Source organism: Diceros bicornis, chromosome 14 (genome assembly GCF_020826845.1).
Source record: "Diceros bicornis minor isolate mBicDic1 chromosome 14, mDicBic1.mat.cur, whole genome shotgun sequence".
In the NCBI taxonomy this organism is placed as follows: domain Eukaryota; kingdom Metazoa; phylum Chordata; class Mammalia; order Perissodactyla; family Rhinocerotidae; genus Diceros; species Diceros bicornis.
Genome location: NC_080753.1, coordinates 46,864,474 through 46,889,180, shown reverse-complemented (window position 1 = coordinate 46,889,180; position 24,707 = coordinate 46,864,474). Strand labels below are relative to the sequence as shown.

General features: G+C 35.0%; 1 protein-coding gene across 5 annotated transcripts in view; it reads left to right on the top strand.

Annotated features, from left to right (window-relative positions):
- The window catches only part of CDKAL1 (CDK5 regulatory subunit associated protein 1 like 1), a 639,139-nt gene that overhangs the window by 334,895 nt on the left and 279,537 nt on the right, over positions 1–24,707 (top strand). The gene's annotated exons all lie outside the window — the stretch shown is intronic.

Here is a 24,707-nt window from a genome sequence, read left to right as displayed (position 1 = left end):
GAGTATTGATGCATGACATCAATATGGGAGAAATTGGTGGCATCAAGAGAATAAAAGACTCTAAATTAACTGTGGAAAGTTTGGTCAGAAACATCAATAGGTATATAGTATGTTGAACTGTAAAGTTCTTTATGTAAAGAGTTGAGACTTGGCACTAACCCCACAGGGAAAAAAAAATCTTGGCAGAACACTTAGATTTTGTCAAGGATATGTTGTTCTTGTAAGAGTTAACATTACTTTGGGGTAAACTATATCATTATTGAGAAATAATAATTTTATTACACTTTGGAGAAATTCCGTGAAAATGGGTTAGAAAGAGAGACCTCTGAGAAAAATTAAAAGAAATTGAAATTGTTTGATTTGAACAGAAGAATCAAGAGATTAGAAGTTATGAGGAGAAGAGGTACCTACAGTTCTTCTCCTTTTCTGTTAACAGAGAGAAATGGATATTAATGAGAGTGGAAAATATGTAGGTTGATTGTTGTAATAGTACCAGAAAGAAAAAGGAGCATCTTTTCTTAGAAATTTTGAATGCAGTTTACAATTTGCATCTGATAATAACTGTATGTACTCATTTGATAAATATGCATTAAATGTCTTCCATAGAAAAGTCTAGTATTAGGTCTTGATTCCTGTTTGAATACAAGAGACTAAACCAGGGACTAGATAGAAGGTTTCTTTCCTAGGTCTGTGACTTTAGTGAAAGTAGATAGTGGGCAAAGTGAGAATTGTTGAGAAATGGAAAACCTACATGGTACCCTTTCAGTGGGGTAGCGTACCAAGATGTTATATAGCGAGTCAAGAATAGAATGGCTTCATAGAGTTAGTCACGCTTTGATGTCAATTAAGCTGACCTTCCTATCTAAGTGTCTTTTGAATATTCCTTAAGAAATGTCAAGAGAAGCAAGAGAAGGTTAGTAACGTTGCTCATATTTTCTTTGTCATTATTTACAGTGTATTATATCCACAGTGTAATCCGTCAGCCAACTTTAATTTCATAAGCTATTCATTGTGTTTAAACAGTGCCTTTCTTATATTAAATATTTATGGCAGTCTTTGAGAAGAATATATTAAAATGGCAGATGGGGGTCGTTTTAAACATTTCCTTGATTGAAGGCAAGGGACCCCCTTGTGGATTTATAGTCTGCTTTCAAAGAAAGTTCACAATGTCTGATAATAATGCAAGGAGGCAAGAATTCCAGTTCCCAGCACTGTGATTTCAAAAAGCAATGGCTGCAAACAGTCTTCATGCTTCAGCACCTCCCATTTTGAAATTGTTTGCAAGGGCAGTGAAGAATGCTGAACAAAAACATTTACAGTTGTATTGCCTATTAATAATTCAATAGGAGTATACCTATTTTGCATTAATATTACTTTTTCATTGATTTTTAACCACAGTAGCAAAGATAAGTGGAAAATCAAATTTTTGACCTATGTTGGACAGGAAGATATGTCCTAAACTCTAGAATTCTGGAACTTGAAAGATACTTGGGGAATCACATCCTAGGTTTCCTAAAGGAGGGATGTGGTTTTTTGCTTTCCTATTTTCTGTTTGCCTTGGTTACCAATAAACCTGAATCCAGAAATAATGGTTATTTTTTTCCCTTGAAAGTGATGTCTTCTAATTTAATTTTGGAAGAACTGTATATCTTTAATTACGTTACTTTCTTTAATAGTCATCATAAAATCTACTCTCTTTAATAGGAGCGTTACTGAATATAAAAATTAAATCTGTGAATTTTTATTAAGATCTTAGAAGATTATTTATTAACTGTACCAGTTGACTGTTGATAGTTGAGATGCTTGTTTCTTAACCAGTCTTATTCTCTTTTTCTAAGTGAACAGCCTGCATTTGATGTAAAAGGGAAATGATTGTCTCTGAAAAACTTATTTTAGCTTTAACCAACTATTTCATTAATATTTGGTGAGAGCTTTGCAAGTCTCAGTTGGAGAGAAATTATGACTCTTGTAGTATGTAAGTCACTTGCCAATCACTAGTAGACCATCCTTGCTTGATAGAGTGATTATTGTACAGTTATATAGAATGTACTGGTATGTGTGGGTGCCATGGGCAGGCTGGTAATTTCAGAGTCCCTTTAAATTTATATTTTTCAAGTAATTGTCCAATAGTTATTTAGTGGGGATGTGAAGAAACTGATTTTCTAGTAGTAAAAATTGTATATCTTTATTTCTCAAAATGGTTTGTTATGTGTACTGACTGTAGTATCACATTTTAATATATAGTCCAAGAATTTTTGCATGGATGTGCTTCCAAAAATCTGTGAATCTCCTGAAGTATCAAGCAAAATGTTGTTATGTGGCTTGTTTTGGAAAGGGATCCATAACGTCAAACGGGATCTCTAACCTAAAAGAGTTGAGCGAAATAGCCTGGTCTAATCTCCTTACTTTCCACTTGTAGAAACTGCGATCCAGCAAAATCAAGTGACTTCTTTAAAGAGAGACAGTATTGGAAAAGCTGCAATTAAAATCCTTTCTCCTGCCATAGACTGTCCTCGAGGTTTCCAATATTCTTTTAGAAGTTTGATATTCAGAACCTGGAATTGAAAACATCATGAACCTTTTCCATACAAAAATCTATTCAACCCAAAATACAGATGAACTAGAGTCTTAGATTCATAAAATCTTGGGGATATTGTTTTGAGTTCGATCTTAGCTTGAAGATGTTATCTATAGAAGCCAGCCAATATTCATTCCATCTTGTAAGTGAGCGTAATGCCTCCTACCCTGCCTAATTTTTACCCTATACTGTGAAAATGTAGCTGCTGCTTCTAGCATTTGTTAGAATAAATCCTGGCAGTTCCAGATAATATGGAGGGTTCCCAGTAGACATTGAAAGGATCTTCACTTAATGGTCCAAGTTTAGTGGGATAACTTTCCTAGGACGACAGATAGCTGGCTTTTCTTTGGGGGTACTCGAGGTCTTCTCTGGGGAGGGGACACATGTAGGTATGATCCCATTTTTGCTGGTAATAAAGGCTAGCCTCGGGGGCAAGGATAGCAGTCGCCAATGCAGCACAATATGGGAGAAAATAGAAGGGAGAACCCAGAAGAGCAGAGATGGTCCCTGCAAGAGCGGTAGTAAGGAAGGTGAGATGTAGTCAAGGAGGCAAGGAAGTGAAGATGTTCTAACAAGGGCAGTTATTCATGAGGAAGGATGATAGCAGATTCCATGTTTCCTGTTTAATCTTAATCCTGTTTACTCTTCTAATAATCTTTCCTTATTTTTATGTTAGTAGCAGTGATTTTCGCTTTATATTTGGCCTTTTCTTTTATATTCATAATCCTCAAAATAGGTTTTTTTTTTTATTAGTTTTTGTAGCAGGCAGGACATGGGTTGATTTATTATTTTTATTTTTAATTTTTACTGGCTGACACCAGCCCTGAAGATCTGCCCCTCTCCAATGGCAGGTGTGTTTTTGCCCGCTGGCAGATGGGCTGCTCATGGCCCCTTAATGCACATTATCCAAGGACCGACTAATGTGAATGTCTTCTCGTTGGACCCCGAAGAATATAAGGAAAAAAGGCTCAGAGATTTGGCACGTTATTTTTTTGAAGGGTATCAGCTCCTGGTTTATGATTTTAGTACTTGCTAAATACTCTGAAACTATATTTTCTTTTTTCCTTTAATTTTAACTTGTCTTCATAAAGTTGGTTTACAAAAAAATTTCTTTATCAAGTTGATTTAGATTTTCCAGATCAAAAGTGTGAGTGATTTCTGGACTTTTTCCTTGACAGAAAAAGTACCAGGAAAAGCTGCATTAAAACAACAAATCTAATTTTAAAAACACTTAATGAGTTACAAAAGCAGGCTCAAACCAAACTAAGGAAAGCTATTTAAGAGAAGTCAGTTCAAGTGGTTTTAAGCATTCATTTCATTGCTTTTTTAACTCCTTGACTGTTAACACTATAAACATGAATTTGAGAAAAATTAACTTGTTTTTGAACTCTATAAAAAGTATTTTTTTTCTTTTAATTAACTTGATTGTTTTTAAAGCCTTGCATCAGGCTCTATTTCTGTGCTTGGGTATTCCCATTTGCAAATGGGGCTACTTCTGCATTTAGGTCTGAACACGCTGTGCCACAATTCTCCTTTTTATTGTAACTTTACTGTCAAAGAAGTAGTTTTCTTCTTCAAATGGAAATTGCAGAGTAACTCAAATGCCTTAGTAAACATACTGTCATTTCCAGTTTCCAAAGGCAGTGGCCCCTGGTCCAGCAAACAAAACCCATGTTGAGACCTGGAATGGATCCATATCCCTTCATTGTTACTTTGGTGTCTCACATAATAATAACTAGCATTTGTTGTTTACTATGTGCCAGGCAGAGTGGGAGTTGCTTGGTGTGGATTATCTCATTTGATCTTTACATCAACTTTATGAGGTGTGGATATCATTATCTTCATCTCACAGCTGAGGAAACGTGAGCTCAGAGACATGTAGTTAACTTACCCAAGGTTACTTAGCTAGTCAGTAGTGGTGCCAGAATTCTAACCCAAGCTGACTCTAAAGCTTACTCTAACATGAGCCACTGTGCTATACTGATACAACATTTTTTGATATATATGTAATGTTTTTCTAGTTACAATTCATCTTTGAAACCAGTTTAGAGGAGTAAATATATATAATAATTAACCTTGTACCAGGTATCAGGTCTTATGCTAAGTTCTTTATGGATAATTTGCTGTCATTGAATTGTAACAATCCAATGTCACTATGACCATTTTACAAAGAGGACCTAGTAGATTTTAATGTGCTCATTGTCACTGGCTAGTAAGAGGCCAACCCAGGGGGTGAGAACCTGGTCTGGAAGCTGGATCTCTCCAAACGAAACTATTCTATTGCTGAGTAAGAACTACTCGGACAAGCTACACAAACGGATTAAAGTACAGTTAAGTTCTTTTTAAAAATGTTTGGTGGTATCTGTCTCTGTGGTATCTGAATTATCTTTAGAACACTTTCTAAAAGAAATATTTCCTACCTACAGAAATGGTGGAAAAAAACCTTTTTTAAAAAATTTGCCCTTGCCTAGAGTGTTAAATATTTGAAGCATTTCCCTCCTTTCTGCCCCATCCCTCTCTTTCCTTTAGCAAGTATTAGTTGAGTACTTATTATGTGCTATAGTCATTGTACAAAGAACTGGGAGGACCTAAATGAATAAAACACATAAACTTACTTGAAAGAACACATAACCTTACCTGAAGAACCTCCAAATATTTTTTGAGCAACTGCTGTGTACTGCTTGCCTTGAAGTTTACAAATAAAGGAGTAAAAATTTGTAACATCTTCAGGGGATTGATTTTACGGTACAGATTATCTCCATGTATTTAATATGCATCTCAAATGTTGAGTTCTTTCTCTGTGCTTTAGTGCCCACACATAACCATAAAATCTTGTCATTGTATCTATCATATGCTTATCTCTCCCAACTCTATGTTTCTTTCAACTGTAGTGGAAAGCCTATACATCATGGTGACACATGAACCATTGGCAAGCTCTTTTTAAGAATCTGGAGACTATATTCTTTTTGGGGATCAATAATTGGGAAGTGTGAAATCATAGTGTGAGTGTTAACTAAATTCAAGGAGGGAGTTTTAAAAGTCTTTTAATGATGTAAAAGTCTTTAAAAGTCTTTTACATCTTTTCTGTTTTCTAGGATTTTGATAACTAAATATATTTAAGTTGTTGTGCTGTATATTCTCATGAGCCCTAATGTAGCATTCCCTCTAAGTGTGGTTATCAGGATCGCCAGAGTACACGGTCTTAGACATCACCCTAGACCTACTTCATTATAGTCTTACCCGCCCTGCCTCCCACTTGAATTTTTAACATGCTTTATAGGTCATTCTTGAGCATGTAGCATTTGAGACCCATTTTCTTGTGGATTTTGTTTGTTTTTAAGCAGAAGCAGAAGCAACTCTGGTTTGGGTAAAAAAGAAATTACAGAAGGATACCTGATGACTTGTGAGCCCTAAAGGAAGCCTTCATAGATCTCTGTAAATTGAGTTGACACAGTGCCATCTTAGCCCAAAGACCTTCCTTCCTTAACAGAAGGGAGTTTCTTCAATGGCTCTAAGTAGGATGAGGCCACATTCCCCTAACGTCAAATTCCAGTGTCTTGAAAACTCTCACTTCTTACAGAATCTAATTTCCCAACCAATACCAAAAATATTCCCTTAAGAAAAGTGGAGAGAGAGTATTTTCTACTTAGTTACAAAGAGACCCCTATTTTTGATGAGTTCATCTAATCCTCATGGGCCCGTCCTAGAGGAACCCAACAAACAGTGTTAACTTTTGTTATGAAGCAGACCCTCTACTAGATATTTTTTGTGTAATTGAATTTAACAGTTATTTATCCTCAGATCGGTTAAATAACTTGCCAAAAGACATTGAGTTAATCAGCAAAGGAGCTAGGACTCAAACCTTGGTTGGCTGAATTTCAAAACTATGTCCCTGTCTTCCTAAGGAGAGAAAAATGGAAGACAGTGCTCCCCACTCTGAATCACAAAAAATCTGTTCCATAAAGCCACCATCTTTCCAAACTTATAATCAGCAGAGTAGAACTGAGTGAAAAGATTTTCTTTATCTCTCCTGAAAGAGGGATCATCTCCTTTCTGAATTTAATGTTTACCTTACCCATAAGAATATAGTACCCTTTACCTTGGGGCAATAAGATAATTGTTTTGGTTTTAAAGGTCTTTCCTTCTGGCTCTTACAGGATTAGAATAAACAGAGGTGATGTTTATGTCACCAATGTTATTTAGCCAAATAGGTGACACAGTCAATGCGAAAGCTCAATGATAGTTGACACTAAGAAAGTGGTGAGATATTTATGAACTAAAACTGGAGATTCAAGATTAAGACTGCCTCTGCAACTGTAACTTGAGCACGTTTGCCTAAATGTTATAATGTATTCACTGTCAAGTCTAGAAGCCTTATAAATATATGACTGGCAGTTGCCTCAGGCAGAAATCTTTTACTGATGCAATGAGATAAAAGTAATTAAGCTACATGTAGACTGATGGGTAATTAAATCCATGTGAAGCATTTTGTAACTAATTGCTATGTTCTAATCACAGATTGCTTTCTATTTGTCAAGGTAAGTGTATATAATTACACAGTCCTTATTTTCTTTAATCTGAAATCATCCCAGTTGGGTGAATATTTTTAAGCACTCTGAATCTTAGAATATTTGGTACATTTCTTACATAAAGATAATTTGCATATTTTCTAATTTGAGGGCCTTTTATAGTAAAACAGCTTTTAGTGTCGCTGGCAGCAATTCTATGGTCAATAGAGATTTCTACGATCTAGATTCATTGTTTGTTTTTTAATTTATTTTTTTAATAGTAAAGCTAGTTTGTTATTTACTGAATGCTGGTAATGTTCGAAGCATTATATAAACTGTAGGTATTGATCACAGTAGTTTGAAAAGACCAAGGATCAGTAAGTGGATTAAAAATAGAATATTTCAAGTGACATAGGTGAAATAAATAAATAGGTTTGGGGGTGGGAGAGTCTTGGTATGAGAGAGCGGTGTGGTTCAAGGCATGGCTATAACTACTTGGCACATGAGAGCAGGTATGACTGGGCGATTTCTAGAATCAAGACTAGAGGGGATTTCATCTCTTGGTGGAATAGAATTTTGGATGTAGGCCCTCACTCAAAGCATGATTTTTCTTAATACAAATTGCCTCTGCTGCTACATGACATTAGCCAGTATGCTTCTGGGACGCAGGACCTGTGTCTTATTCATCTTTTTCCTCCAAGCATGGTGCCTGGCGCGTGGATCTTACTCAGTTGCAAATATTTGTGAACTTACTATGAGCAACGTGTTGACCAAGAGGGAGTACAAAGACCATTTTCTGCAGATTATCTTCATTCGCGAACTTCCCTTTCTCATTTTCTACTTGGATGGACTGTTTTCTGAACTTTAAGCAATATTATAAGCCATTGCATTAAAAAAAAACCCTGTATTTAATTCACTTTTTACATACTTTTTATTAAATTAAGTGTGTAAGATCATTTTTTATTGCTCATGACTTTTTATAGCCTTGTAATTTATAATGACTATTCTTTAACTTTGGTCTTCTCTAAGTGGTAACTATCACGAAAGGCATGGTTTTCTAAGGCTAAATTGTAATATATTTGTTAGGGAACCAGATACTTCCCCGCTCATTCTTCCCATCGTTTTTCCTCCAGCTGTTAAAGCTGCCCTGTGTGGTTCGCAGAATCGGACTCTTCTAGCCGCACACTAGGCCTGCTTCCCTGCCCTCTTCTGTGGAAGAGCATGTTTGCAGCCCGTCAGCAATTGATTCTCTCTTTTTCAAATATAAATGTTATCGTGATTCCTTTACACCGCTGTACCTCATCCCATAGCTTCTCATTTGTGTTAGTGCATATATAAAATGATAAATATAGATGTAATGTATTTTATCTTCATTTTATCTAAGTTTAATACCTCAAAAACATAGAATATTCTTTCCCATTGCCTGCTGACATTATTGTCTTCACATCTCCCTGGCCTACTACTTATGGTTATGCTTGCCAATTTTGTAAATATTTAACTTAAAAATTTTCTGTACCTTTATTTTCTTTAATTCTTTTTCATAGCTGTGTCATCAGTTTTGTTTATATGTGCCTTGGGAAACTTCACATAGGGCTTGATGGTGACTACTTAATAAATACTACTTGGTGAGGATAATGGCAGTACTGTGACATGTTTCAGAAGGCAGTCTTTTTAGTTTCTAATTGCAAAAACAGTATATAAAATTTCTCTTTTTATGTAGTTTGTGAAGCTTTTTATTTGAAAATGAATGTGTTCATTTGATGGGTTTTATAGTAAGGTGATAATTTTTAGAAGCATGCTGACATTAGCTAGTTTAAATCAGAAAGCTTTACTCAGTACTGAGGGAAATAGGTTCTTCATTTGCATTAGACAAAGACTGGGTTGGGTCTGTCCTACTTAAGTTTACCTGAAGCCTCTGCAGTAAAGTTGTAGGCAAAGATTTCACATACGCAGAGTCTCTTGTCCTAGTAACCAATACCCTGTCTTGATCCTCTTCCTTTTTGAATTTTATTTTGAAATAAGTCCAGACTTACAAAAATGTTGCAAAAATAGTACAAAGAATTCACATTTGCCCTTCATCCGCTTTCCTTAAATGTTAATATCTTACATGACCTTTGTACAATGATCAATAACAGAAAATTAATATTGGTGTAATACTATTATGTAATCTACAGACCCTATTCAAATTTCACCCATTTTCCTACTAAAATCCTTTTTCTGGTCCAGGATCCCATATTACATTTAGTTATCATATCTCTTCATTCTTTTCACCTCCAATCTGGGACAGTACATTTGTCTTTCATAACTGTTTTTTTTTTTGAAATGGACTGGCTAGTTATTTTATAGAACCTCTCTCAATTTGGTTTTTCTGATGTTTTTGCATGATTAAATTCAGATTATGTATTTTTGGCAAGAATACCACTGAAATGTTGTTGAGCACTTTTCAGGGCATCCAGGTACATGATGTTGGGATGTCTCATTACAGGTGGGGTTAATTTTTATCACTTAGTTAAGGTAGTGTCTGCCAAGTTTCTCCACTGTGAAGTTACTGTTTTTCCCAATAAATATCTTATGGGGATATACTTCAGGACTGTGCAAGTGTACGGTTTCTCCTCTTACTTTTGGCCCACTAACTTTAACATCCACTTAACCCCCAGCGGTTATTACTGTGGTGTTTGCCAGATGGTCATTTTTCTATCTTTCCTTTTATATTTAGTAATTGGAATTATATTATAAGAAAGAGCTGTGCTTTTTCTCTATTTTTTTTTTCAAATATTTATTTATGTAAGTATGGATTCATGGATATTTATTTTGTTCTTTACTTCAAATTCTATGACTATCATTATTTCCTTTATTGCTCAAATGTCCCAGATTAGCCATTGGGAGCTTCTTCAAGTTGGCTTCTGTGTCCTTTTGATATGCTATCATAATTTTTTGAGCACTTGCTTCCTTTCTGGTATTAGAAAATGTTTCAGGCTCAGCTTGTACTTTCCCTGCCCCAGTCGGAGAACCAACCATTTCTCCAAACAACCTTGTTGTTTTTATTGGAGAATGGTGTTTAGAAACCAAAATCTGGTCAGTAGTTGTGCTCATTGCTTCTGGGGTATCATCCTCCAGCTTGATTTTTACATCTTAAATATATGGAGTTCTACTGGAAGTGAAAAAAGTGCACTTCTGTATAAACTGATGATCTTCAAATGATTCTCTAGTGAAACTGATTATTTGCTATTAAAAAAAATAATGCTGGGTTTTCTTTTCATTTCATAAGGAAAATATTAAGTTAATGGATAGAATCATCTCAATTTTCAATATTTCTCAGAAAATTTTTCTTACTGTTTTGATGGCTACCCTCTACTTGGCTGGATGTATAAAAGATAACAAATTACAGCATAAATAGGAAACAAGAAGTTCAAACAACTTGTTATGATTATTTTTACAGTCTTTTGTTTTTTCTGATAAATACATATATTCAGTATATTCTAGACATTTTCTGATTATGCAATTTCTACTATAGTGGAAAAAAGCATTTATATTTTGGGTTCTATTTGAAATACTGTGACTTTGCTGTGTTCCTGCCACTTAAATCTGAAAACTGCAGTGGTAATCTCCTAGTCCAGTTCCTCATGTGCTCATCTCTGCATCTTCTCCTCCTTCCCCACCCCTTCATGCTTTCCTTTCTTCTTATGTTTTTATTAATTAAATAATTCAATCATCAATTATTCATTGGATTCCTTCTGTCTCAGGCACTGTTCTGTTGCAGGAGATACATCAGTGAACAAAACAGATGAAAATCTCTGTCTCACTGTAGCTTTCATTCTGGGATGGGGTGGAGTGGAGAGACAATATACAATAAACATAATTAGAAGTAAATTGTAGTATGTTAGAAAGAGATACTTCTCTCCATTTTTCCATCTGCCTGTTCCTCCCTCCTGCGCTATTCACTGAGCAATTTCTCCCCATGGATACTGTTGGAGATCTTTAAAATAAACAATGAATGAAGGAGACCTTCTCTAGACCTCAGCTTAATCCCTAATCAGCTGAAGTCACATGAAATAACACAAAAGAACTAGGAAATTTCGGAATACAGAATAAAATTTTTTTTCATAAGGGTTTTGTAGAATATTTAAGTGAACTCAAGTTTGAAGTATCAAAATGGTATTTCCTGGAAGAGATTTGGCGGACTTGATAGAGGTAAATTAAAGCATTTTAAAAACTTAACCAACACACTTATAAAAAATAACAAAATGATTTTACTGTAATTGGCTGAGTTTGGACCAGTGCAATTACCACAAATACTCTATTTTCTTTTTAAGTCACTTCTCCATACTTAGAAAATACTGTAGTAATGTATTGACTGCAGGAATGGAGGGAAAGGTAGAGAGTTTCCTTGTAATGGTTTCATGCAGGGGGACTGGGGGATGGTGAATGTTAGTTTTTATTAAGTTAGCATGAATGCTTTGGTGATGATATTTCATTTTTTCCCAAAGAAGAAAAGTTGTGTAAATCAGACTTGGAAATTAGGAGCTTTTTAAAGGATTTCTATTCAGTTCATGTGTTGGTTAACAATAGGTGAGACACATGTCTTACCTATTGTCTATGTTTGTTTCCTCATTTTTAAGTTATGGGATAAATAATGGTTTATAATTAGAAGCAATTTGTAGATCTTTGAATGTATCAAACTTGGGAACGCTGTTTGCAGTAAAAACTACATTACTGAACATAGTGGTAAGAATTAATGATTCAAAGAATTTTTGAGTATTAGTTTTAAATAGAATAATAGTCTTGCTATTTTTTAAAATATTGTGAACTGTATGAAATGTACATGTCACAGATGATTTAAACATAATACAGAAAATGCTTGTAGTAGAATCTGGAGTTTGTAAATGGCATTTTAAATTTATTAACTTCAGTATTTTGCAAATTTTAATAAAATATAGCACAAGCAAATAAAAATAAACATAAGTAAATGAAATATATAATATATAAGGTATTGCATCTTATATCTATCAATCATATTATTTAACTGAAGAATTTTCAGTTTCTGTTGATTATTTAGGGGAAAGTACAATTTATTAATGAATTAAAGTTCATGTTACTTCTTTGAGTTCTTCATTGTAGACAGTTTTATAGTCTACATAACTTTGCTGTCCAATAAAAATAGGCAAACCATGTATGTAATTTAAAAATTTCTAGTAGCCATATTAAGAAAAGTAAAAAGAAATAGGTTAAATTTATTTTATGATATTTTAATTAACCCAGTATATCCAAAATGTAATCATTTCAACTTATAATCAATATAAAAAATTCTTAGTAAAATATTTTACTTTTTTTTTTTGATACTAAGTCTTTAAAGTCTGCACTTACTGCACAACTCAATTTGGACTAATCACATTTTAATTGCTCAGTAGCCGCATGTGGCTGGTGGCTGTCATATTGGATAGTGCAGGCTTATACTCTTAATGCATCTCATATGTTACTTAAGCATTGTTTTAGTTTTCTTCAGTCATTTCTTATTTTTAATGGTGCTAAAGCTTTCTTTCTTTTGAGATTTTAGTTGGTACTTCTTATGTTGCCGTAATTATAACCAAGTTCTTGTAGATGTTTTCTTTGTGTCACTGAATTGGCATAAACAGAATTAAGTTGGAGTTTCTTCTGTGGAAGTCAAGAGATTAATTTTTATCCCTGCTCTGCTACTAGTTTTTATAGAACTTTGGGCAAGTTGCTTAACCTTTCTGATCTTCAGAGTCTTTGTAAAATGAAGTGAACATAGTCTTTTGTCATTTTCTAACTAGATATATCTGATTGTTAAAATTATCTTTGTGTTTGCTATTCAAATACATTGATTAATTACCCTAATATGTGTTGTGTTAGGCGTAGTACCAAAACCAAAAAAGAACTACCTAATGGGATCTATTTTTAGTGAACCATGGTGTGTGGCTTTCTGACAGACCATGAAGTGAGAGAAAAATAGCTTAATTCACTCTCAGCTATAGAATTATTAAAGTCTTACATCATATCTGGGTACACTTTGGAGAGCCTTGAATTGGGATAATTGGGGCAAGGAAAAGGATGAGTTCAAAAGAGCCAGTGGCTTGTTCTTTTCCTCAGTGTCACCAGCTAACTATATTTTATCTTTCTTTGAAAAGTTGAATTATTGATGGTAAGAAATGATCATTTTTTCTCCCATGAGGTAGTTATTTTAAAATGGTATTCTGTTTCCCCTTAGGCTAGAAGAGAGTTAACATTCTGTTTTTAAATACTGAATATTAGCTATCTAGATTAGCCTCACATAGCAGAATTTAATAAAGGTCATTGTACTTAATTATGCTTATAGGACCACTTATTTTAAAATACACTGACTTCATTGGTTGATTTAGCTTTTTTCTAAGTGTTTTATAAATTAGAAAAAAGATGGACTTTTTCAATATTCATTTAATCACAGGGATTATTGCTTGTCATTCAAATTTTAAATTATAAAATGTTTCCAAAATGTAAAGAACTGTAGAAACTAACACAGTTAAAAAAATACCATTTATCAGCTGTATCAGATTCTTACATTTTATCATATTCACTTCAGACTTTTTTTTATTAAAGAAAGAATTAAAGATAATGTTGAAGCCTCCTGTGTGTATCCCTCCATGAGTCCATTCCACTCCTGTCTCCTCTGGAGTTAATGATTTGTTATGCTTCCCATCATTTCTTTGTTCCTTCCTTCCTCTTTTTCTGCCTTCTGTATTGAGTATTATTATTCCATTTAATTTCTGCTATTGGCTTGTTAGCTATACCTCCATTTTATTGATTGATTGATTGGTGGTTGCTCTAGGGTTTAAATACACAGTTTAACTTATCACAATCAACCTTCAAATAACATTATACTATTTCAGTGATAGTGTAAGAACCTTATAATTATATACTTCCATTTCCTTCTTCTTCCTGTTCTTTGTGCTGTTGTCATATTTTTTTGCATAAAGTATAGACCCCACAATATATTGTTATTTTTGCTTAAAACAGTCAATTATATATATATGTATATTTTTTGAGGAAGATTGGCCCTGCACTAACATCTGTTGCCAGTCTTCCCCTTTTTTGCCTTTTCTCCCCAAAGCCCCAGTGCACAGTTGCGTATCATAGTTGTAGAGTTGTAGCTCTTCTATATGGGGCGCTGCCTCAGCATGGCTTGATGAGCGGTGAGTAGGTCCATGCCCAGGATCCGAACCGGCGAACCCTGGGACACTGAAGTGGAAGGCATGAACTTAACCGCTATGCCACTAGACCGGCCCCTCAATTATATTTGAAAGAGATAAAAAATGAGAAAAAAAATCTTTTATATTTACCTACACATTTACCATTTCTGGTGCTATTCTTTTCTTTGTGTATTGATAATCAGGTGCTTTTCTTTCCATCTGGAGTCATTTTTCTTCTGCTTAAAAGATCTTTCATTTTATTCTTTGGAGTAGTGATCTGCTGGTAATGAATTCTCTCAGCTTTGATTATCTGAAGTCTTCATTTTGCCTTCATATTGGATAGCTATAGCTATTTTCCTATTTTCATTGAATACAAAATTCTATGACAGTTTTTCAGTGTTTTGAGGATGTCTCTTCATTACATTCTGGCTTTCATAGTTTCTGACAAGAAGATTTTTGTCATTGTTATCTTTGTGCCTATGTACAATGGTTTCCCCAATCTGCTCCCAGCTGCTTTTAAGATTTTCCTTTTATTACTTTTTCTTTTTTAAAGCAATTTGTTTATAATGTGGCTTCGTGTGGTTTTTATTAAGTTTATTCTGCTGAGGGTTGAGTTTCTTGGATTTTTGGTTTATGGTTTTCATCAAATTTGGAAAAAAATGAAACCATTATTTCAGGGAATTTAATTATGCATATGTCAGTCAGCTTGGTATTGTTCTACAATGTTCATTCTTATTCTCGTTGTTCTTTCTCTCTTTGCTTCATTTTGGATAGTTTCTGTTACTAGGTCTTCAACTTCGTCTCTAGAAGTTCCAATAGTGTCTTTTTCTAACATCTTCTATTTCTTTTCTCATCATATTCATGTTTGCTGAACACAAGGACCCCATTTACTATAGCTATTTTAATGTCCTTGTCTGCAAATTTCATCATCTCTGTCATTTGTGACTTTCTTTCTATCGATTGGTTTTTCTCCTGATCATAACCATAGTCAATATTTTCTTTATTGTCTGCATGCCTGGTAATTTTTGTTTGGATGCCAGACATTTTGAATTTCATGTTGTTAAACATTGGGTTTTGTTGTGTTCCTTTAAAGGATTTTGGGCTTTATTATGTCATAGAGTTAAGTTATTTGAAAGTAGTTTGATCCTCTGAGGCTTTCTGGAGTTTTTTTGCTGAAGAAGATTCGCCCTGAGCTAACATCTGTTGACAGTCTTCCTCTTTTTGTATGTGAGCTGCCGCCAAGCACGGCCACTGACAGACAAGTGGTATAGGTCCGCGCCCAGGAACCGAAACCAGGCCACTGAAGCAGAGTGCGCCAAACTTAACCACTAGGCCACCCGGGCTGGCCCCTTTGACGCTTTCTTTTAAGGTCTGCTAGTACAGGTCCAGAGCAGCTTCTAGTTTAACACTAATTTTTCTCCACCACTAAGGTGGATGTTCTTCTAAGGACTCTACCCAGTGACCCATGTGTTCTAAGGTCTTTCTTTTGGCTTGTAGGCCCACAAACCATTCTGGGTCCTGTGTGACTTCTAGGAATTGTTTGGCTTACTGCTGTCCTGTGATTCTTTCCCCAGCCTTCGGATTTAGTTTTCTCTCATACGTGCCCAGATCAGCACTCAGCCAGAGACTTTAGGGGAGCCATCTACTGGTCTTTGGAACTCCATCTCTTTGCAACTTTCTCCTTTAAAATATTTAACACTATAAATTTTAGCTCTCTGAACTCCAATCTCTGTCTTCTCAAATCAGCAAGATCATTGGGCTCTGTTTGGTTTTCCCCTTTCTGCACTGTGGCCTAGAAAATGCCTCCAGGCAGTAAGATGGGCAGTCATAGTGCTTATCTCATTTGCTTCTCTCAAAAATCGCAGTCCAGGGCGGGCCCTGTGGCTTGGCAGTTAGGTGCGCACGCTCCACTGCTGGTGGCCCAAGTTTGGATCCCAGGCACGCACTGAGGCACCGCTTCTCCTGCCATGCTGAGGCCACGTCCCACATACAGCAACTAGAAGGATGTGCAGCTATGACATACAACTATCTACTGGGGCTTTGGAGGGGGGGAAATAAATAAATAAATAAAATCTTTAAAAAAAAAATAAAATTGCAGTTCAGGGGCCAGCCAGGTGGGCTAGTGGTTAAGTTTGGCACGCTCCACTTCAGCGTCCCAGGGTTCAGTACCTGGGCGTGGACCTACACCACTCATCGGCGGCCATACTGAGACAATAACCCACATACAAAATAGAGGAAGATTGGCACAGATGTTAGCTCAGGACGAATCTTCCTCAACAAAAATAAATAAATAAATAAATGTTTTTTTAGAAAATCACTGTCCTGCACTGCTTGTTATTCCTTGTCTGATGATTGTTGTTTCATGTTTTGTCAAATTTTCTAGTTGTTTATAGCATTAAGGCAAGTCCTATAACTTCATGTGTAGAAGTGGAAGTCCTCACAATGTTTTCTTTTAATTAAAATTTTGTGTTGTCATTAATATGGCCAGAGTTAACAATTTGTACTGGAGACTATACATTCCTCTCAAGAAACAGACATGTTGGTAGATATAATTTTGATTAGCATAGCTTGGTCAAGTTATAGAGTTGGTTATTGGTATATATGTTATTTTATGTTATAGATGTTAAGATTCCTTTTATTAATACCACCTGCAAGTGTTTGTAGTGCTTTGTTCTTAGAAATTTTTAATTGAAGAAGTAGCTGATTATTAAATCCTTGATATCTGAGATATGTATCAGATCTTCCTGTTCAGATTATTATTCTTTTCCTCAAGGCACAACTGCCTTGAAGAACACAGCATCTCCATAAAACTTCTAAACTTTTAAATATTTTTTTGTCCTAGAGTTGCACCTTACCTTTTCATTATGTAGGAACAAGCCTCACCCCTTTCCCCTTTTTTGGTTTTTATTTACCAGTAAACATAACTATCTTCATATTTCTGTGATGTCAGACCTGGAAAGGGCAGTTATACTAACAAGACTATTTTAACTAAGCCACTTTTTTTGTCATTTGCCAGTTATAGTAGTTAAAAGGAGTAAAATTGATCCGAATTATTCTATTTGTCGTTATAGTTATCTTAGTGTGTAGCCAGTAGATTCTTGAGGATGAGCCTATTTTTTCTTTAGTGAAGGAAGAATGAATTTTTCTTTTCCTTTTCTTGCCTCAGAAGAGAGAATTCTATTTTACTTATTCTTATTTGTCTTTTCCTTCCTTCTGAAGTTATAGCCGTGGTTCAGCCTCTTTTAAGACTCTCTGAGTTTGTGGCAGATATTGGTTTGTTCGATGTCAACTTAAATGATGCTAAGTGAGAACTTGGGGCCCAGTACTAGTACTCAGGCTCTGTTGGGTGGAAAAAAGGAAGAAGGAAAAGAAGAGAGAAAAGACTGACACCGCTTCCTCTCCCTCTAGGTCCTACAAATGAGAAAGCATAAATGTGTTACTGGTCTCAGGTTCCTTTTACTTGTTTCTATTTAAATTTGTGAGTCTTGTTTCATGCATTTTGGTCAATATAACAAATTCCCCCTCCAAAAAAAGAGTGAAAGAAACTAATTTCTTTTAGAAAGACTGGACAGTGACATTATCTGTTATTTCTTTTCCTGTCCCTTCTTGTACACCAAATCTAGTGATTTGAGAATTCTGAAACTGCGTTGAATATTCATGAGCATAAGTATGAGAGTATCTTAAAACATGGGATTATTGAGAGCTTTCACTAGCAAGTATAATATACATATTCCTATTCATTGCATATGACAGTGAATAGGTTATCAGCGTGTAATTTTTGCCCCCTGAGCTCTGCCTTGTGAGCTTGAGCCTCTTGCAACGACTTCTGTCACCACTGGCTTCCATTTTACGATTCTTTTCCACCACAAACCCCTCACTCACTTCACCCCAACCACAGTGACCTCTTCCCAGTTCTTTGGGAACTATAAACATGTTCATGCTGGGTCTTTGCACTTGTATTCTCTCTGCTTCAACTGCTCTTCAGTCAGACGGCTAATCTACATGGCCTACCACCTTGGTTCATTCAGGTTTCATGTCACTGCGAGTCTTCTTCAGCTTTTCCTTGTCAAAAATAGCCATGTCTTTTCCCAACCACTTTATCACTCATTCCTTTTATCCTACTTTTAAAATTTTTCTTAGCACTTAATTCTACTTGACAATATATTATTTATCTCTTAGTTTATTGTCTCTCTTACTTGAATGAATTTCATGAGGGAGAGACCTTGTCTCTAAGATCTATAACAGTGTCTAGCACATAATACTACTCAACAAATACTTGCTAGAAGAATAATCAGTGAATGCATGAACGATGTTTTATTTATATTAGAACACCTAAACTATATACCTGATGCACCTTCACACTGAATGTAATAATATAATAGAAAATAGAATAGTATATTTGCTATTTAAATACTTGAAATAATAATTTATGTTTTATTTTCAAAGTCAGACTTCCCTAGTTATAACTACCAGCTTTCAGGTCCTATTTGATTGTAGATTTGGTGGAGTTTACTTCTGAGCAAGACCTTTATGACCAGAAAAATGTTAGTCATAAAAAATATTCTGTCCTTATTTTTTAAAATGTAAGTTCTATTTGTTCTTCATTCTGTAATTGAGTGCAGTGGCCCAAAAAATGCAAAATCTTTTGCCTCTTTAGTTTCCTTTATTCTCTAAACTATTCTATAGCTTTCTTTTTTTTTTCCTTCCCCAAAGCCCCAGTGCATGGTTGTATATCCTAGTTGTAGGTCCTTCTAGTTCTTCTGTGTGAGCCACCACCAGAGCATGGCAACTGACAGATGGGTGCTGTGGTTGGTTCTACAACCTGGAAACAAACTTGGGCTGCTGAAGCAGTTGAGTGCCAAACTTGAACCACCAGGCCATCAGGGCTGGCTCTCTATAGCTTTCTAACTTAGTCTTGGAATCTAGATAGATTTCTATCCATCACCATAATCAGCTGATATTAATCTTTTCTGAGAACATGGTACTGCGTTGCAGGCATCTAGCTATTTTCTCCTTTCCTCTTCCTACTTCCTTTTCTATGTGTAATGTTTGGACTACTGGGAGTTGAGCCTGTTGTGATATTTTAAAGACAAAATAAAATCTCTCCCCACATCCTACTGAAACACCAGAGGACCCATTCATAGACACTGCTGTCTATGTTCTCTCTAGGGGCATTAAAAAAGCCCATATATGGAACAAAACACATTGTGGTATTAAAAGGATAAACTTAATCTGCCTCATTGAGGCTTATTGCAGATTTTGGAGACTGGGGAGTCAGATGCCTTGTTTTCAGAAAGTGTATCATCCTTTTGTGGTGTTCAGTTTGTTTTTAACTTTCTCTTATTTCCAGATTCTTGTAGCAGTATGGAAATAAACAATATTCTCTCTGATTATGATCTTTCAAAAGAAATAAATTAAACAGGTTGTTTTTGTTTAGCAACAACATTATCAATTTATGCCAACAACTTTGTTTCTGTGTATCACTATAATCACAAGATGTCAGGGTGCTCTGGAAATATTATCTCTTTGTAAATGCTTGTTATTAATGCAATAAAAAAAGATAATTTTAAAGTTTAATTATTTTATGGGTAATTGACGTATCTGAACTTACCTGTAAGTGGTAATTCTTACTTCTAAGTAAAAAGATGGTTTGTATTCACTTGCTGTGCTATCCAGCTATCACCGTAGGATAATAAGGGACTTGAAGCAACATGCTAATCTTGTGTAGAAGTTAAGAGACTATGCAACATACTTTGCAACATTCAAGTTGCATTTCCATATTGTCCAAAGTTCATTTTGATATTTCCTTATTGCCTAATAGAGAACCTAGGGCACTCTTGTGCACACTCTATGTGTGTGTGTGTGTGTGTGTGTATGCACGTACATACATCTACATGCTTATTCATGTATGTAGAACTAAAATTTATTGAGTGCTTTCCATGTGCTACACACCGTAATAGATCCTAGGCATATGTGTGTTAGTAATATTTTTGCACCTTGCCTGAGAGATGCTTACATTTTATCAAGGGAGACAAACAAACAAATAATTATAATGCATTGTGATACAGAATTTTGCCCAAGATGCGTGGGGGCACAGGAGAGGAGCATCTAAATTAGTCTGGGTTGTCAAAAAGTTTCGTGGAAGAGTTATTGATTATTTAAAGAAGAGTGGAAGGCATTTTAGACAGAGGGAACAGCATATGCTAAAGCACAGAGGCCTGAACTACAGTGGCTTGCCCAAGAAACTACCAGTCATTTTGTCTGGCTACGGTGAAAGTGTTGTCCATTAGGTTTGCCAGGAGCAGTAATTGTATTGTGATTATGAGGTAGAATGTTCTTGATCTTAGAACATATAGTCTGACATATTTAGATTTAAAGTGCCATAATGTCTGCAACTAATTCTCAAACACTTCAGAAAAAAAATACATGTGTTTGTGGGTGTGGAGAGAGAGTGCTCACAAATGTGGCAAAATGTTATTCATGAGTCTAAGTGAAGGAGGTACAGGTACTCATTGTACTACTCTTGAAACTTCTGTAAATTTAACATTGTTCAAAATGAAAAGTTAGAGGAAAAAAACTTCAAGTCATTAATAAATGTTTTAAAGTTAGCCAAAGAAGTATAAACTTGATATAACTGAAGAGTTAGCTAATTAATAATTGTCTTCTATGATAGCCTATTAACTGGGTTTTTATCAGTCATATATCATTGTTATATAAAAGATAGCCTTGGTTGGTCCTGTTAGGATGCTATTTTTAATAAATTGTCATTTAAGTCCTTTTCTATCTAAAAGAAAAACGTGAGACCCTTGCGTGTCCAATAATAATATTAGAAGGGACCAAAGGAGTTATATTATCTTAATTCACTATTAAATGAATAGGCTAAATAGATAGATGGCTGCCTATGTATATTATTACGTAGAAACATTGCCATTGGAGAAATTTCCATGACCTTTAAAATGTGTAAACAGAGGGTCATGTTTATTTCTGAATTCTCTGAGATTATTTTGTAAGAAGAAAGAGCCCATAAAAATCTAATTAATATTCACTGTGACCCTTAAAAGAGAGAATCAGGAATTAAGAGCAGAGAATTTAATGTGTATTAGACTAACATAACAAATTACGTTTAATTCGTATTTCCTATTGGGCATTGAAGAAAATGGAGAGTGAAGGCTTGAATGGTGAAGAAAGAAGAAAGAATAGGAAATGGAATTGAGAGGAGGAAAGGAAAGGCAAATAGTAGTAATGGAGAACACAAGACAGGAGAAGAAGGAGAGAGAACACATCTTCTGAGGAAGAAAGATTTAGCAGATTTTGAAGTGATTTTTTTGTTGTTGTTTAGTTGACATAGATTTTCTTGCCATCTAGTGCCCTTTAACTGTCAATCCTATTAATCATTGTTTACAGTCTTCTTATTTTTGCAATCCTTACTTTTGGAGACTCTACTCATAATGGAATAAGTGAAACAACTTATTGTGGTGGAAGTTTCCCCCAATGATAAAGCAAGATCTGCTAGAGAAATATCCCTTCTCTGACCAGATGAAATCAATCTTCACCCATATTTTAATTTATTACAATGAAGCTCATACACAGGAAAAGTTATAGTGAGTCATAATCTTTTGAAATTGGGTTTTGGCAAAGTTTGCTTTTTCAGAAAGGATTTTCTTTTTTGTGAGACTATTAAGGATATTATCTTTCTTTTATTATTGACCTTTTATGTCTTCTACTTTTTCCATCCTCTGTCATCTCAGATTACTATGGAGCAGAGATCAGAATCCAGCTGTAGAGGTTGCTCTCTATTCAGGTACAAATAGCTGTTTCAACTATAGGCTGATCTGTAATTACTTGGGTAAAATGGTAATGAATTCTAATAACTAAACTTTTTATAGAGTTTTCTCTTGTAAGGTGCATTTCATTCTTCCTAGTATTTTGTTTTTACCAAAATTAACACAACAAAAGGATGATACATGATCTGATGAACGTAATGTTCATTAGAAAAGTCAGACAGACTGAACAATTTAAGGAAAATGAACAAAAGTCAGGTGGATGAACAATTTTAAGAAAAAGTAAAATTTCTCCTTGGATGCTTAAAAAAGCTAATTTCTGTCTCTCACGTCTACCCACCACTTTCTTTTTTTGCACATATTTATTTTTACAGGCATGGGAGTTTCTACTGGACATTCACTTCTCTTATCTCAGTTCTTCCTGCTTGCTTCTCTTTTTCATTTCCATGTGTTTGTTTTTCTGCCATGTATTAATCAAAGTCCACATTATAGTGCAGACTAGCCTATCTCATTGGGAGTGACATTATATCCACTTCAAGCCAGCCCAGTTCACCCTTCATTTTGGCTTCTAAGGCTTTCCAATACCCACCCCCGTGCACCACCACTGTCAATAGGGATGGATGTGAAGTTCCCAGGATGTTTATCCGTGTCCCCTTGCCAGCTTCTGGGTAAGAGCCAGTCTTAGATCACAGAAGTTTAATGGTGAATCCATATATGTCATGAGCTGAAAGAACTGCAGGGCACATAGTAGGTAAGAGCCTAATAAATGTTTGATGGATGAATAAAGAAATGAATGTGCAAAGGAATATAGCTCATAACTAAAGTCCTTAAGGACTGAAGCTGTTTAGGCAAGCACTTCAGCCCATAAGTATCACCAATTAAGTATGCAGAGAGAAGCATGCGTGTGTCCCAATATACATTAGTGATTGTAGACTGTAGCCTGCAGTTTCCTTGGTGAATTCATATGCAAGCTGACCTGACAGGAATTGCTTGTGCTATGAGTAATCACATGACTTCCCAGAGAAAGGATGTCAGGTATGGGGATTCCACATTAGCTTCACCTTTAGTATGAAATGACTCTCTATAGCCTAACTGTTTGAGGGATCTACTCTCATTACAATTAATACTTGAAATATAACCTTACCAAATCTGAACTTTCTCACACTGATTAAGAAGAAAATCATGTTTGACAAATTTTTGGATTGAATTGGCAAGGCACAATTCTCCTAAAGTCCAGGGATTTCACATTTTGCACATGTTCTCTTATTTCATTGTGTTTTAAACCAGGTTGCTATTACATAGAGCATTTTAGCAACCTTGATCTTGGAGACATCAAGACCGTTATTCCTGTTGTTGCTGATTTAGTGTTACAGCTGCTTCCTCTTTATGTGATCTAATTTGAAGTTTCAGCCCACCAGGGGGCTATTAGTCTCCACCTATGCAGCTTTAAGAGCTGGCTGCTGTTTTCTGCATGGATGTTATTTCCATTCCTATTCATAGTGATTTTTCCCCTTCTATATTCATCTAGCAGCAGCAAGGCACTGTTCCAGGAACTTGCTCTCTCTACATAAGGCGTAACATGGAACCATTTGGATGGAAAAATTATAAATTAAAATTATTCTGTTCATTTTAAAATATTCATATTGTGTTGCTCAAATGCCAGTAACTGGAAAATCATGGATAATGTCCTGTTTTTATAACCTCTTTCAGAGTGTTTTAAAATCCGTTTATGTTGTTACTTAGCCATCTCTTTTCCTGGACTGGATTTTGTGATAAGATTTAAAAAAAAAAAGGTTGTGTGAGTCCAGTGTCTGATGGCTTATGTAATATTAAAATTAAGATGATAACACTAATTGCAACCCATTTTTTTAAATAGAAAAATATTTACTCCATGTACAGAGAATATTTATAAAATTGTAAGACTACAAAGGTAGCCTATGGACATGCCAGACTATTTGTTTTAACGATAAAACTTTTTATTAAATGATTAAAACTGAGCAAAGGTTTATTAATTTCTGGAACTACATATTTAATTTAAATTAAGAAAACCCATATATTCATAATACTACTGATTTTCAAATATTAAAAACATCTCCAACTTTTTTAATGGAGCTGTTTTTTGATATCTCCTGTTCTCTTTGCTAAGTCATTGATTCTTTAATTTAGGGAAACTAAAATTTTATTTCTATCCTTGTATTTTCCATGTTGTATGGGTATGAGTGAGGATGTGCATGTCTCAGAAAGACAAGTGGAGAAAAGTGAACATATTTTTATGTTGGTTAGCTAGTTCTTTGGTAAAGTAGATATATCTCTTATTTTAAAGGAAAGAATAGTGATTGGAGATCTGAACTTCATGTATATTTTTCCACCTCTGGGAACACGTTAAGGAAACTGTAGATCTTTACTTTTTGCTTCCTTATTTTGTAAATTTTAAGTTCACATAAAAGCCATGTGTTTTATTTGTTGTCTCTCTTGGCTAGGACTGTTTAAATGTATTTTTGAAATTCCTCTGTTCTGTCAACTAAAGACAATTTAAAATTATAATTTCAAGACTCTTTCTAGAAACTTCTCCTTTTGGGTTTAGGCTGTAGTCTCTGTGTGCTTGTAGCAACACAAAGCAACAAATCGCTTTAGCATGAACAAATTTCACAGACCC